A 15731-nucleotide genomic window follows, 5' to 3' on the forward strand; every position below is an offset into this window, starting at 1 on the left:
CAAGGGGTTATTTGGAGGTAAGAACTTGAGAATGTGCTCAAGGTTGGAGGATATAGATCATTGGGGGAATGCCCTTGAGGGTACATTTTGTCATTTATCCCAGGCTCCTCTTCTCCCTCCCTCCTAATATTTGCTTCCTGGCCACAATGAGGTAATCAACATTGCTCCACTACATGCTTTCTGTCATCATGTTCTATCTTGCCAGAGGCCCAAACCAACAGGGTCAAATAATTATAGACAATAAACAGAAATAATACTCAGATACTATGACATGGTACAGTAACTAGAGATGTTGTCCTCTACTGTGACTTTGTATAATTATCAGAAACTGTATACAGAGAAATTGTGATCAGGTACAGAAAACACAGACAATACCCAGATACTGTGACCTGATACATTATCCAAAGACATTATCCAGATACCAGGTACACTAAACAGAGACATTACACAGATACTGCGACCAGTAATGAAAGAGTATTAGTGAGGTTTCTCTAGAGGAACAGAACCAACAGGATATAAACAGGTATGGTTTTAAAAAGGGGATGTGTTAGGTTGTCTTATACAACCAGAAACTGGATAGTCTTACAGTGACCATTTGCAGACTGGAGAGCTGGAGAGATCAGTAGCTTCTCAGCCCATGAAACTGGAGTCTCAGAATAAAAGGAACCATGACACCACCCCTGTCCTGGACCAAAGGCCTGGAAACCCCCTGGAGAGTTGCTGGTCAGGGTCTGCTTTGGAAGAATGAAGGAAGTAGATTCTGATGTCCTCAGGTGATCACAGCAGTAGTCAAGAACCCATTCAAGAAGAATTGAGCTTGTTTCTGCTGCTGCTTCCTTGTTCTTCCAACTTTTATTCCATCCAAGACCCCAACCTATTGAATCCCCACGCTTACAATGGGTATCCACCTTAGCTTGCTGTCCCATATGCCAATCATTCCTAGAAACAACCTCACTGAGACACCCAGAAGCTTTTAATACTAGGCATCTCTTAATTCCATCAAGTTGGAAATTCAGAATAACCATCACACCAGATATACAGCAGGTAGAGTAACCAGAGATGTCAGCCAGATACCATGACTAGGCATAGCAACCACAAACAAGTATGTACCATGACCAGAAATCATAACCAGAGAAGAAAATCAGATATGTAAAGTGATCAGAGACAAAATCCAGGGTCCAATATCAGGTATAGTAATCACAGATGTTAGGCAGTATGACCTGATCCAGCAACTGGACATTATCCAAGTATTGTGAGTAGTTACTATAATCAGACATTAATCAAATAATGTCACAGACTTAAGAGACATTAGCCAGGTTCTGTGACCAGATGAAGTAAACAGAAATGATACTCTAATACAGGGACCAGATATAGTAAACAGATATAATAACCCAATGCTGTGACAATGTACAGTGAACAGAGACCTTAGCCAGATACTTGACCAGGAACAGTAAGCAGAGACTATGCTACTGTGACGTATTACAGAAAGGAGAAGCATAGTCAGATACTGTGACTAGGTACAGTAAACAGAGAAATTGGGCAATTACTGTGGCCAGGTATGGTAACCAGAGACATTAGCAAGATACCGAGACTAGGTACACTTAACAGAATCATTATGCAGATACTGTGACCAACTACAGTAACGAGATACATTAACCAGGTACCACAATCAGGTATAGTATGTAGAGAAAATACAAGATACCATGAGTAGGTACAGTATCCAAAGACTTTAGCTAGATACCAAGTTCAGTAACCAGTGACAATATCCAGATACTGTTACCAGATATAGAAATTAGAGACATGAGTCACATACCACGAATAAGTACACCATTCAGAGACAATTGCCTGATATTTATCCAGATACATCCACTATAGCCCAAAGCCTGTTACTGTAACTGGGTGCAGGAACCACAGATAATAGCCATAAACCATGGAGAGGTACCAAAATCGGACATTATCCAGACTGTATGACCAGGTACAGTAACCAAAGGTATTAGTCAGATAACCTGACCATGAATATTAAACAGAAACAGCCAGATAACATGACCAGGTGCTATACCCAGAGACATTTGTCACATACCATTACCAAGAACAGTATATAGAGATGAAACCTAGAGGTAGTAACCAGATACAATCTCGGGACACATTAGCCTCCTACTATAACCAGTTCAAGTAACCAGAGACATAGCCAGATGTAGTGAACAGATCCCATATCCAGGCCTGATGCAATGACCAGGGAGAAACAATGTCCAGATACTATGCCTGAATACAATCAACAGAGATATTAGCCTACTACTGTGACCAGGTAAAGTAAACAAGACAATAGCTAGATGCTATAAATAGATATAGTAACCAGGCCTGATTTAGTGACCAGGTAGGTAATGCTCAGATACTGTGCCTAGATACAGTTAAGAGAGACATTAGCCTGATATGGAAACCAGTCACTATAACCAGAGGTAATATGCAAATTTAGTGATCAGGTTTGGGAGTGACAGACAATAGCAGATACAATGACCACATGCATTAGTATGGCAATTAGACACAGAAGCCGGATACTGTGATAAGGAATAGCAACAGGAAACATTAGCCAGATACCCTGATGGCATTCAGTAACTATAGACATCAGCCAGGAACTGTGACCAGTTACAGTAAACAGAGACCATATTCAGATACTGTGACCCAGTACAGTAAGCAGAGACATTTTCCAGACACTGTGACAAGGTACAAGGTACAAGCAATAATACCCCAATATTTGACTGGATAGAGTAAGCAGAGCTATGAATCCAATACTGGGACCAGATACAATAATCAGAGACATTAGCCAGATACCATGACCAGTTATGGTAAACAGAGACAATATCCTAACTCTGTGACTAGGTATAGTAAACAGAGACCTTAGCCAGATTTTGCGGTTAGGAACAGTAAGCAGAGACAATACGTCATACCTCAATGAGTTACAAGAATCAAAGGCATTAACCAGAGATTGTGACCAGGGACAATAACCATAGACATTAATCAAATACCATGACTAGATACAGTAACCAGAGTCATTAGCTAGGTATAGTGACCAGGTACAATATACAGAAACAGAATCCAGACATTTTGGTCACGTATAGTACACAAAACAATACCATGATGAGTCATTAGCCATATACTGTGACAAGATACAATAATCAGAGACATTACCTAGATACCACGACCAAGCATAGCAACTAGAGACATTAAACAGATTCAAATACCATGACAGAAAAAATATGGAGACACCTTGCCTAGGTACACTAAACAGAGACAATATCCAGATACCATGCCCAGGTACAGCATCCAGAGACATTAGCCAGATACCTTGTCCAGGTATTGTAACCAGACATATCAGCCAGATACCATGACCAAGTTGAGTAACCAGAGATAATATCAGATACCATGTCCCAGCACAATAACCAAAGACATAAGCCTAATATTTTGCCCTGATACAGTAAACAGAGACATCACTCTAATACCAGATACAGGTGCACTAAATAGACACAACAACCTGATGCTCTAAATTAAATAGAGATTCTGTGGCCAGGAATAGTAAGAAAAGACAATACCTCATACCTCAACCTGTTACAATAATAAGAGGCATTGTCCAGATACCATGTCCAGGTACAATAACTAGTGATGATAACCAGATTACATGTGGAGCTACAATAAGCAGAAATATTAAGAAGATGCCATGAATAGATAATAGATTATCTAGAGACATTAGCAAGATACTGCAACCATATTCAGTAGCTGAGAATTTAGGAAGACATGGAGAACCAGTAAAATAAATAGTCATTACCCAGACTGTATCCAAGTAGAGTAACCAGTGTCATTAGCCAGATACCATGAAAAGGTCCAGCCTACAGAGACATTAGGCAGATAATATGACCAGATATAGTAATCTGAAACATTAGCAAGGTATGGTGACCAGGCATAGTAACCAGAGACAGAAACTGTTACTGGGTACAGTAAACAGATTCTGTCAGTGGGAACAGTAAGTAGAGAGAATACATCATACTTCAACCTGTTACAAAAAGCAGAGGCATTAACCAGAAACATTAGCTAGAACTTTGACCAGTCACAGAAAACACAGACATTACCCAGATACAGTGTACAGCTACTGTCACCAGAGATATTGGCCAGATACCATGACCAGGTATAGTATGTGGACAAATGGGTCAGACATCTTGAATAAGTACAGCATAGAGAAAAATGTCCAGTTACTCTGATCAGACACAGTCACCAGACATTAATCATATACTTTGACAAGATACACTAACTAGACACATTACCCAGATCCATGACTGGGTACAAGAACAGGAGATATAAGCCAGACAATGTGACCATCTACAGTAACCAGAGAAAATATTCAAATACTATGACTTGGGTACAGTAATCAAGAGACATTTCCCAGACATTGTGATCAGTTATAGTAACCAGAGACATTCGTTAGATACAGTGGCCAGATACTATAACTAGAGAAATTAAACACTTACCATGACGAGGTACGGAAACCAGAAAAATTAGCTAGTTACCATAACCAGGTTCAATAACAAGAAATATAAGCCCAAAACCATGACCAGGTTCAATAAATAGAGGGAGAAAGAAAAAACAAAGCAGATATTGTGACCAGTTACAATAAGCAGAGTCATTAGGCAAATACCATGACTAGGTACAGTAACACATAAGATGACCAGGTACAGGAACCAGAGACATTAGCCAGATATAGCAACAGGCACAGAAACCAGAGCCATGAGCAACTCCTGTGAGAAGTATGATAACCAGAGACTATTTAGCTCGATTCGATGACCAAGTACATAAACCAGAGAAATTATACACTTACTCTGGCCAGGTTCATGAGCCACAGACATTAGCCAGATACTGTGGCCAGTAACCAGAGACACTAACCAGATACCAAGGCTAGGTAGAGTACACACAACAAGATAATACCAAGATACCATGACACAGTACAGTAACCAGGACTTTGGCCAGATACCAAGACCAGACACAGTAAAAAGACTCATTACCCAGATACTGTGACTAGAGAAATCAGACACTTTTTCAACTACTATGACAAGATACAATAACCAGAGAATTAAACCAGATATTGTGACCAGGTACAGTAAACTGAGACAATACCCAAGTATGGTCAAGAGGTACAGAAATCTGAGACATTGGCCAGATCCCATGACAAGTACATCAAGCAGAGACCCTGATACCTGACCAGGTACAGTAACCACAGTCATGAGTCACATACCATGACCCAGGACAATAACCATAGACTTTAGCCACGTAGGATCCAGGTACAATAACCAGAAACAGCCAGGTACTCTGACCAGACACAGTAAACAGAGACAATACACAGATACCACGACAAGGAATGCTAGGTAACCAGAGAGGTTGAGTCAAATACTATGACCAATTACAAAGCCAGACACTGTGGCCACATACAGTAAACAGAAACAATATTTAGACACTGGGATAAGGTACAATAAGCTGAGAGACAAATAAAATAAACAAAATACTACCCATATACTGTGACTAGATACTATAACCAGAGTCTTTTATGCAGATACCTGACCAGGTACAGCAAACTGAGACACCAGCCAGATGTCATGACCAAAGAGAGTACTAGAGACAATACCCAGAGAGATGACCAGATATTGTTCCAATTGGCATTGGCCACATATTGTGATCAGATTCACTAACAAGAGACATTTGATACTGTGATCATGTAAAGGGAACAACATCCAGATACTATGATCAGATATAGTAACCAGAGACATTAGCCAGGTATCACGACCAGGTACAGTAAACAAAGATAATGCCTACATACCGGGATCTATTACAATAAGAGACATTACCCAGATACTGTGACCAGGTAGAGTAACCACTTAGACAATTGCGGTGACCAGGTACAGTAAACAGAGACAATAATTAGATAACCATGACCAGTTACATTAAACAGGCATTAGCCACATATTTCTGACCAGGTATAGTGTGAAACACTGGACAGATGACATGACCAAGTAACCAGAGACTTTAACCAGATTCCATGAACAGGTACTGTTCAAGCTGCCCTGGGCTCAGCCCACCTGTCACTCCCTTGGTGACTTGGCTAGGGATGCCTGGGGCCGTAGAGGTTCTGCCCTGTGCTGGGTTGCACTGGAGAGGTGGCCCTACTTCTCCATATGCCCTTCACCTCTGCACCAGCTCTGACCACAATGGGTGGGGGCCAGCTAGCCACACAGCACCCTTCCTGGTTCCCCAGGCCTGACCTCCAGAGCCAACCTCACCCCACCTTGCCCACCTGGGCACCTTTCCTACCTGGAGTTCAGTGTGGGGATTCTGAAGCCTCTGCAGCTACCATGTCCTGCAGCATGGCCATGGCAGTCCAGCGCCGAGTCCCCAAATGTCCCCAAAGGAATGGAGATGAGGGCTGCACCGCTATACCGCAGACAAGGTGGTCAATAGGAATGCAGGGTGGACAATGGACACCTAACATGGGGCCCAGCTTCTGACTGGGAACCTCGGATCAGGATTATACCGTGTTGAAGCCGGAAGGAGCTCCAAGTCCCTGTTCAGCAAGTTTAGGGCCGCCGCGCGCTGGGCAGTTGGCCGTGGGCCCTTGGCCACAATACACATCAACCGCCATCCCACTGGAGCATGTGGATCATCCACAAGTAGAGCTTGTGAGCATCTGAGCCCAGGAGAGCTAAACTGCGAGGGGGTGGGGCTGCCGAGGGCTTGCTACAATGTGTGAAGGTGGACCCTATTGCCCTAGGCCTCGCCCCCAGGGTGCCCTCACGGTGCAGTGAGGCCAGGGCTTGAGGGCCAGGACAGGGGGGCCGGTGTGGTCCTCTTTGTGGAGCTTAGGGCCCCCAGGGCTTGCAGGGATGGTCAACGTGAGGGCAGGGATGTCAGGGCAACTTCATGGAGTTGCATGCTGAATCCTCCAGTTCTGAGACCCAGCTCCCCAGGGGAAGAAGGACAGGTCCGAGTTCCAGGCACATATGTGTGGGCGCGCATGCAGCTGTATGCAATGTGGCCTTTCACCTACTGCTTGAGATGCAGGAGCAGGCACTCACTAAGCCTGTGGCACGCAGGTAGCTCAGCTGCCTCAGTGCCCTGCTACAGAGGGTCATGAACCCACTGTCCCAGGAGGAAGGTTTTAGAGATGGCTGCTTGCCAGGCACAAAATCGAGAGCCAGGGCTGGGACCTCCAGGTGCAGGGATCCCACCCTAGGCCTGTGGGACAAGGTTCTGATGGCTGAGTCTGAGCTGGCCCACCATTCTGGGGCGCTGCAGGTGAAGACATATCCCTGCTGAAGGTGGGAACTGGACAATCAGGAGGACATAGCCTGGCCACCTGATGGGGTCAACAAGCAGTAGGTAGACTTGTGAGGATGTTTGACATCCCTCAAGCCATGACAAGTGGATTCTATGTCCACTCTCCTAAGGCAGAGCCATTTTGTCCCCAGTCAGGCAAGCCAAGGGAGCTCCAGGAGACAGGGAAAAGGTGAGACCTTGGTCCAGTGCTTCTGGCCCACTTCTGTCTCATCACTCTCTCTCCACCTTTCCCAGCTCACTGTATAGTGCTCACCCTGCAGCTCCAGGTGCAGCCTGTGCTTCCAGAAGTGGGGATGTCTCTGGACCTCAGGCCCTGGGTGGGACACAACTCAATTAGTCCTCACACCCACCGCCTGTGTCCACATGACATATCAGCACCTCTGCCCTCTGGCACCCTAGTTGCCTACTCTGACCAAGGCACATGTCCATCTATACTGTCTGGGGCCCCAGGCCCACTGAAATCAAAATGGACTGCCTAGCTTCCTCAAGTGCATAATTCCAGGGGGCTGTCACATGGGACCCTTCCCACGATGCCATGGGTGGGGGGACATAGCAGCATATTTTATCCTAATCCATCATGGAGCAAACAGTTATTGGATGTATGGGTCTGATCCCTGACCCCTGGACCTCATTTCCTCTGGTGAGAGGACTGTATTGGGTTTTCTGATGTGATTCCTTTATGGCAGGGGCAGGGGTCTGGGCTGGGACAGGGAGGAGGGGACAGCCAATGAACTGAGCCCCTGGAGTCTGACTTCCCATATGAACCTCCTGAAGATCCAGAGGGGATCCTCATTCCTAGGATGGTGCTCAGAGTACACCCTGGAGCTACAAGAGGGCCGACTCCCTCTGTACCCTACACCTGCTGGTCTCTGGGAGGAGACCATGCCTCCAACTTTGTGCACTGAACTCTGCTTCATTTCTACCAGTTCCTTGGCAGAAATGCTGTTCTCTCTGTGCCAAAATGAGGAAAAGGGACTTGAAAACTCAAAAACCTTGAGAACATTGTTTTAATGTATTTAATTACGTTCTGGTCATTTTTCTCCTCAAAATTTGTCACAACACATAGTGTGATTTCTATCTTAGATATGTGAATTAGATTGCATGCCAATTTTTATTTCCCTGAAGCTTATTTTGCATATATGTATATATGCCAAACATTATATTGTGGGAGGCCGTTGTGGCACGTGATTTGAGTTGCCTCCCTGGCTGGGTGAGAGGCACTCAGACACAGCTGTGTCAGACCTTTCCCCACCCTTCTCCAGGTCCTAGGGCTTGTCCTTGCAGAGGCGTATCTGGACACTGCCCCAAAGACCCAATCTTGTCCTGATCTTGGGATGCTGCCCCCCTTAACCTTCATTGGATGGAATTTTCCTCAGAATTTTTTGTTCCCCAATAAAAGTCCACTCCCTGGTGTGTTCTCTGGCATGTGCTAGCCTCTTCAGTAAACCTCGCTACTGCATTAGGTGGCTGGAGGTTGGAGCTAGGAGAAGCCATCCTGGAGCTGGCTTTAAAGGTAATTAGAGTGTTGCCTCTTTAATTTAAAACTCCCTAGCATTTTGCTCAGAGTTCGAACCTTCTTTAATGAAGCCAGTGCTAGTTGCTGGCTAGATTATACGTTTACTTTCATTGATGCTCAAATTTTTATTAAGAGTTTTATAGGCAAAATCTGAAAAAGGATAATATGTTTCACATGTATTAGAATGAAATACCATTTTATCTTAAAATTTATATGTGAATAGGTCCTATACATAAATATCACCGACTTATAACTACATGACAATAAACTTTTAGTTTCCGTGCCATACTTGATGGTTAAAGGAAAACCCTTAAACCAGTTAAATTTTGCAGAGTTCATTTAAGCAAGAAAATGGACGAGTGGCCGGGTGGTGTACACCTGTAATCCCAGTAGCGCAGGAGGCTGAGGATCACAAGTTCATGCCAGCCTCAACAGTGAGGCGCTAAGCAACTCAGAGAGACCCTGTCTATGAATAAAATATAAAATAGAGCTGGGGATGTGGCTCAGTGGCTGAGTGTCTCTGAGTTTAATCCCTGGAAGCCCCCACCACCAAAAGAAAAAAAAAAAAAAAAGGAAGGCAAAGAAGAAACAAGGACCCACTGACTTGGCAGCCTAGGACTGGATCAGCTTCAAAGAACTTGGGTTCCCTGTGTGGCAAGACAGCCCCTGTGAACAGGAGCCTCATGGGTTGCAAAGAGCTTGAGTCCCAGGACTCTGAAGTTGATGGCTCAGTCGCTGCCCTGGGCTGAGACTTGGCTGTGTTACTTTAGTGTCCTCCACTCTAGACTTTCAAGTAGTGTGAGCACTAACCTAGTTGGAGTTTGTAACCTGAGGACTCAAGTGTGGAGACATCCTCCCACCAAACCTAATTGGATAATAACACAACAAATACAAGATTAAAGGATAAGTAGCATCTCTGATTTTTCAAAAGTTATTTTAGAAAAAAATATACTTGAGGACTGTAAATAATTTATATGATTTCCCCTATTTTTGATTCAGAGCAAAATGAAGTGGGCAGTAACTGAACTATTATCAACACTGGTTTGAATATAGCAAGCAAAATGACTATCTCGTGAAGTGTGAAGTCAAAGCATTGTGAAAGGTGTGAACAAGGAATTTCTCAATGATCAATAGTTCTGGGATCTGTATTTTAGGAAAGACCTACAGTGTAAATAATGATACATAGAAAAGTGAAGTTGAGAGCTGGAGACACAGCTCAGTGGTAAGGCACATGCCTAGTGTGCTGGAGGACCTGGGCTCACTCTCCAGCCCTGGAGGGAAAGAAAATTAGGTTGAATATTTTCAAAGCTCAATATTCATATGTAATATACTTCAGAATGCAAGATATTTTAGTATAATGATCATTAAAAAGTCTCATTTCACTGGGTACAGTGGGGCCAAGCCTGTAATCTCAGTGACTTGGGGGCTGAGATAGGAGGACCACAAGTTTGAGGCCAGCCTCAGCAATGTAATGAGGCCCTAAGCAAATTAATGAAACTCTGTCTCAAAATTAAAAAGCAAAAGGGCCAGGGATGGAGCTCAGTGGTAAAGTGCCCCTGGGTCCAATCTTCAGTAATAATAATAATAATAAAAGGCTCATTTCAGCTGGATGTGGTGGCACACATATATAATCCTGCAATCCCAGCTGCTCTGGAGAGGCTGAGTCTGGAGGATCAAAAGTTCAGGGCCAGCCTAGGCCACTTAGTGCGACCTGTTCTCAGTTGTAGAGTGCCCCTGGTTCAATCCCCAGTACCAGAATAAACAAGTAAATACATATATACTTATATACACACCTCACATGAGACATTGTTCTATGCCATATAAAATTGAAATAGCTGAATATGTAAGTAAAGGAGAGAAAAGAAATGATGAATACCCCATCACGGAAATTATTTTCACCAGTTCCTGATCTCTCTTGCACCTATTTGTTTTGAAAGGAAATCATCAGTGTACTTTTATTACTAAAATATCAAAACTATGAGGATCCTAATATTTACTGAGCACATAATTTAATGTTTATGTTTAATTAATTTTTATGAAGCTTATGAATGCTTCCTAAATTCAGGTCAGTACACTTCAGAAAAATAGATTTTAGATGAACAATAAACTGGCATGTTTATTTTTCAACTATGTAACGACCACCCTTTAAATCTATGTTCAATACTATCTACTGAAGTTATTTTCTTCTACTTCTATTGCATATTGAAGAGCATTGAAAATTGAAAATTTATTTTTCTATTGATGAATTAGCTGTACTGTTGGTTTATATTGCTGATCATTTTGTATAAAATCACAGTTAGTCATAGGAATGTTTGTCTTCCAAAAAATAGGATTCCTAAAACCTGCAACAAAGAATTGTTCTTCCTTTTGATAGGTAACTATTCAAAATTAGCTTACACTTACGCGCCATGGAACCATAGAAACACTTTTAGAGGTAACATACTCACCAACACTTATTGTTGTTTGTATGCTGTTCTTGGACCTGGGGTGAACCACATAGCACCCTGACAGTGCATGGTGGCAAGTGACTCACTTCATGGTGGCTGGGAAGCACAGAGTGGGAATAAGAGGCCAAGGCTCCTCAGCCCCATGAAATCAGGCACCTAACAGAAAACTCTTCACTAGCCTTCCCCCCAAAGGTCCCGTCTCCTCCCAATAGCACCTGTGGCTGTGACCAAAGCTTTCCCACCCGCGCCCGTAGGGGTCATTCCAGATTCAAACTTTAGTAGTGGCAGTGCTTCATTTAAAAAGGAAAGGATTGGAAGTATACCCTCCATGGTCTTTTCCTACAGATAGAAGTCTACAGGTGGGAGAAGCCAGGAGCCCACCTGGGGTCATCCCAGCAACCAGGAGAGACCACAGCTTGACCAGGGAGGCCAGAGCAATGGAGGCATGGAGTGGAGGCCAGGTTCTGGATGCACTGGAAGTAAGAACCAGCACAGCTGTTGACAACTGAATGAAGCATAAAGAAAGAGAAGATGGCACCAGGGTGGAGCTCAGGGGCAGAGCACTTGCCTGGCATTTGTGAGGCCCTAGATTCCATCCCCTGCAGCACAAGAGAATTGTTTTAAAAGAAAGAAATAGGAGATGCAAGGTCAGGCCTGTGCTTCTCCTTCCTTTGTTGCAACCAGACAATAACAAACTCTTTCACCTTAGGTTGATATTGGTCACCCCTGGGGCAAAACAGCAATATGCAGGGAGATGTCAGGGAGATCTGCTTTGCAGCCATTGGAATTCCAGTTCCTCTGGCTTGCCTTCTTGTCCTGGCAGATGCCTGAAACTTTGTTTCTGTTCTCCCACTAGCTGAGGGTGCCTGGCCTCGGACCAGCAGGTAATGCAGGCACAGGATGCATTTATCTGATCCAGGGTCGCTGTCAGTCTAGACCCCAGGAACGTCTTCGAGTCCCCTGTGTCACCAGATCAGTCACTGTGAAGGTGCTCTTGGCAGGAAGGCTGCCTACAGCTTCAGTTGCTACAGGGTGGGGCCTGGGGAGTCTGTAGCCACCTGCCCTTGGAGTGAGGGAACTGATCCCAGTGATGAATGCAGCTGCCTCCTCCCCAAAATCACATTGTTAGTTGATTGCTGAGCCCAGAAATCTGCTGCTTTGGGAAAAGAGAAAGTGTAATACTTTCAGCTACAAATGGGCCAAGGACCTGAACAGAGACTTTTCAGAGGAGAATATACAATCAATCAACAAATACACGAAAAAATGCTCACCTTCTTGAGAAATCAGAGAAATGCAAATTAAAACTACTCTAAGATACTATCTCACTCCAGTAAGATGGCAGCCATTATGAAGTCAAACAATAACAAGTGCTGGCGAGGATGCAGGGAAAAAGGTACACTCTTACATTGCTGATGGGACTGAAAATCGGTGCAGCCAATTTGGAAAGCAGTATGGATATTCCTTGGAAAGCTGGGAATGGAACCACCATTTGACCCAGCTATTCCCCTTCTCAGACTATACCGAAAAGACCTAAAAAGAGCATAGTACAGGGACACAGCCACATCACTGTTTACAGCAGCACAGTTCACAATAGCTAGACTGTGGAACCAACCTAGGTGCCCTTCAATAGATGAATAGATTTAAAAAAATGTGGCATTTATACACAATGGAATATTATGCAGCACGAAAAATAACAAGACCATGGCATTTGCAGGGAATGGATGGCATTAGAGAAGATTATGCTAAGTGAAGTTAGCCAATCCCTAACAAACAAATGCCAAATGTCTTCTCTGATATAAGGGGGGGGGGGTGACTCAAAATGGGGTAGGGAGGAAGAGCATGAGAAGAAGATTACTACTAAATAGGGAAGAGAGGTGGGAGGGAGTGGGAGGGAGAAGGGGAATTGCATGGAAGATGGAAGGAGATCCTCATCGTTATACAAAATACATGTATGATTATGTGAGAAACAAAAAGAAATTAGTCACATTAGATTGGGTAGAGACAGGTGATGAGAGGGGAGGGGTGGGGAAGGCGGGACAGGAAGGGCAGCAGAATAAAATAGACACTAGTATTGCTGTATGTATATACGTGGCTGTATAACCAATGTGATTCTGCAACCTGTACACTTGGAAAAATGAGAAATTACACCCCATTTGATTCAAATGTAGGATATGTCAAGATCATTGTATTGTCATGAGCAAGTAATTAAAAATCCCTGAGAACCAGTTATCTTATTTGTACAGAAAAAGGGATTTCATTTTCCATGTATTAAATGTACACTCAGAGCCAAGGAAATGAGTAGCTCAGATGGGGATCCACACCTTGCCTTGACCTTTATCCCAGAAGACTTGCCCCTGAGGTAGAAAATCTCCTGTCCTTCAGGGGCAGCTGTCCTGGTTTTCCCAGCTCCAAGGAACAAATTTCTTCCATTCTTTTTTCTAATTTATCCCATGTCTTTGCAATTACAAAATCCCTGTATACATTCAAAAAAGTTAATTTTGCATGAGTGAAGGAAGGAGTAATCCAATAATATTTCTGAAGCATCCTTAGAGTCAATATGTAGCCCATGCCTCATGATGCTTTCCTTACACAGTCACTCTGACTTGCAGGTCACCTGGCAGAATTCCTTATTTTATTCACCAGATCCACATTTCAGACTTGTAGGTAGTTTTGCATTCACTCACACAAGCATTTATACTGTACCCACTATTTGCCAACCACTGCTTCACATTAGCTTACGATACATCAATAAACAAGAAAAATAATCATCTGCCTTGTGGGTGTCATTGATCTACACTCAGACATTGGTCTAATGCATCTTCCATGGTGTCTCACACAATCGTCCAACCCAACCCCAGCCAGGCCCTCCACCACCCCCAAGTCCTCTCATGTGGTGTCCTCATGCAGGCCAATGTCAAAAGCCAGCTTATCAGTTAAAGACCACCAGGTGGAGAGGCAGCACAGATACTAAAAACACAGAAACAGAAGTGATTACTCAACATTTATTGTCACAGTGGAGTCCTGTTCTGACAAATGATTTTATAAGTGTCTCTCTCTGCTGCTTAGACTTCTTCTAAGAATCGGGATCCCTCTGAACAAAGCCCAGGTTTTTAATGGCTGAGGCAGAACAGCCCTAGCACAGCATACATTAGGAGCAATATTTAAAGGAAATGTGTGATTTTTCCCTCATAAAAGACTAAGGAAATGTTCTGTGTCACAACAAGAAAAGTAACTGAAGATGTGTTTCTACATGTCTCACTTCATGTGACATTCATGCTCCCCAGCTTAAGCAAAGTGTGATCTGACAGTGAGAACCGGCTCCCACGCAGAAATTGAGAAACTATTCAATTTTATCTTCTAGTTCTGTTTTCCCCACATTTTTTTTAACACTCTTAAATCCATACAGAATTGCTTGATTTTGGTGTGCAAGATGTCATTTTACTGAAATGACATTTGATTGTGCATGTGTTTCCCTAGGAGGAATTGGTTTCTCTCCATACTATCATCGCCTCCAAACCCTAGGTTTTCTTAACTGTATGGTCATGAAGTTTAGGGTCATTTTTCAGACCAAATCCCAGCACCCTGTTAAGTGCTATAAGGAAGAGGACACAAAATGAATGTGGTATGAGCTTGCAGTACACCACCAACTGCACAAAGCACACTTAGAGCCAGTAAAAACAGGACCATGTGAAGAGGACACAGAGATTGTTCTGGTGATTAGGAAAGGCCAGGCCCCTCTCTGAAAGCTTTGGACAATGAACGCACAGGCTATAAAATTCCCATAAATGGGACAGGGCCCATCCAGCTAATGGTGGCCAGTGAGTATGTGAAGCAGGAGATGAACTGATTGGGGGGAAGTCAGCACCATAGGGATGTGTCATCTATGTGACCTGGAGACTTGGAATTGACCTGCTGACTATGAAGCACTAGCTCTCATGGTTATAGAAGAGGCTTCAAGGGTCTCCAAACCTGTATTGAGAGAGCACAGGACCGTATGTCTGACCTAGAGACAGGCAACCCACAGGCATTCCTGAAGTTCACAGACTTCAGATATGAACTGTGTTAAACGTCTGTTTTTCTTATAGAAAAACCGACAACTTTACATTTCTCAGACTTCCCAGACAAAAACAAGGTGATGCCTGATGAATCTTCTGTGAATTTCCTCAGTAATATTACAGTCCTCAGCACTGCAGTTATTAACAGACATACTGTCTTCTAAGTTTCACAGTAACATTGAGGTAGATATAGATGCTATAATTATTCTACTAACTTCATTAAGTTCCATGGAAGCATGGACTTGGCCTATTCACTCTGTACTCCACACAGAGTATAGTGCCTAACACACAGAAGTTAATCAAGCAAAGTGATTAAAGGACCCAAAGAAATTTCAGACACAA

This window comes from Marmota flaviventris, chromosome 12 (assembly GCF_047511675.1).
Source record: "Marmota flaviventris isolate mMarFla1 chromosome 12, mMarFla1.hap1, whole genome shotgun sequence".
NCBI classification, from domain to species: domain Eukaryota; kingdom Metazoa; phylum Chordata; class Mammalia; order Rodentia; family Sciuridae; genus Marmota; species Marmota flaviventris.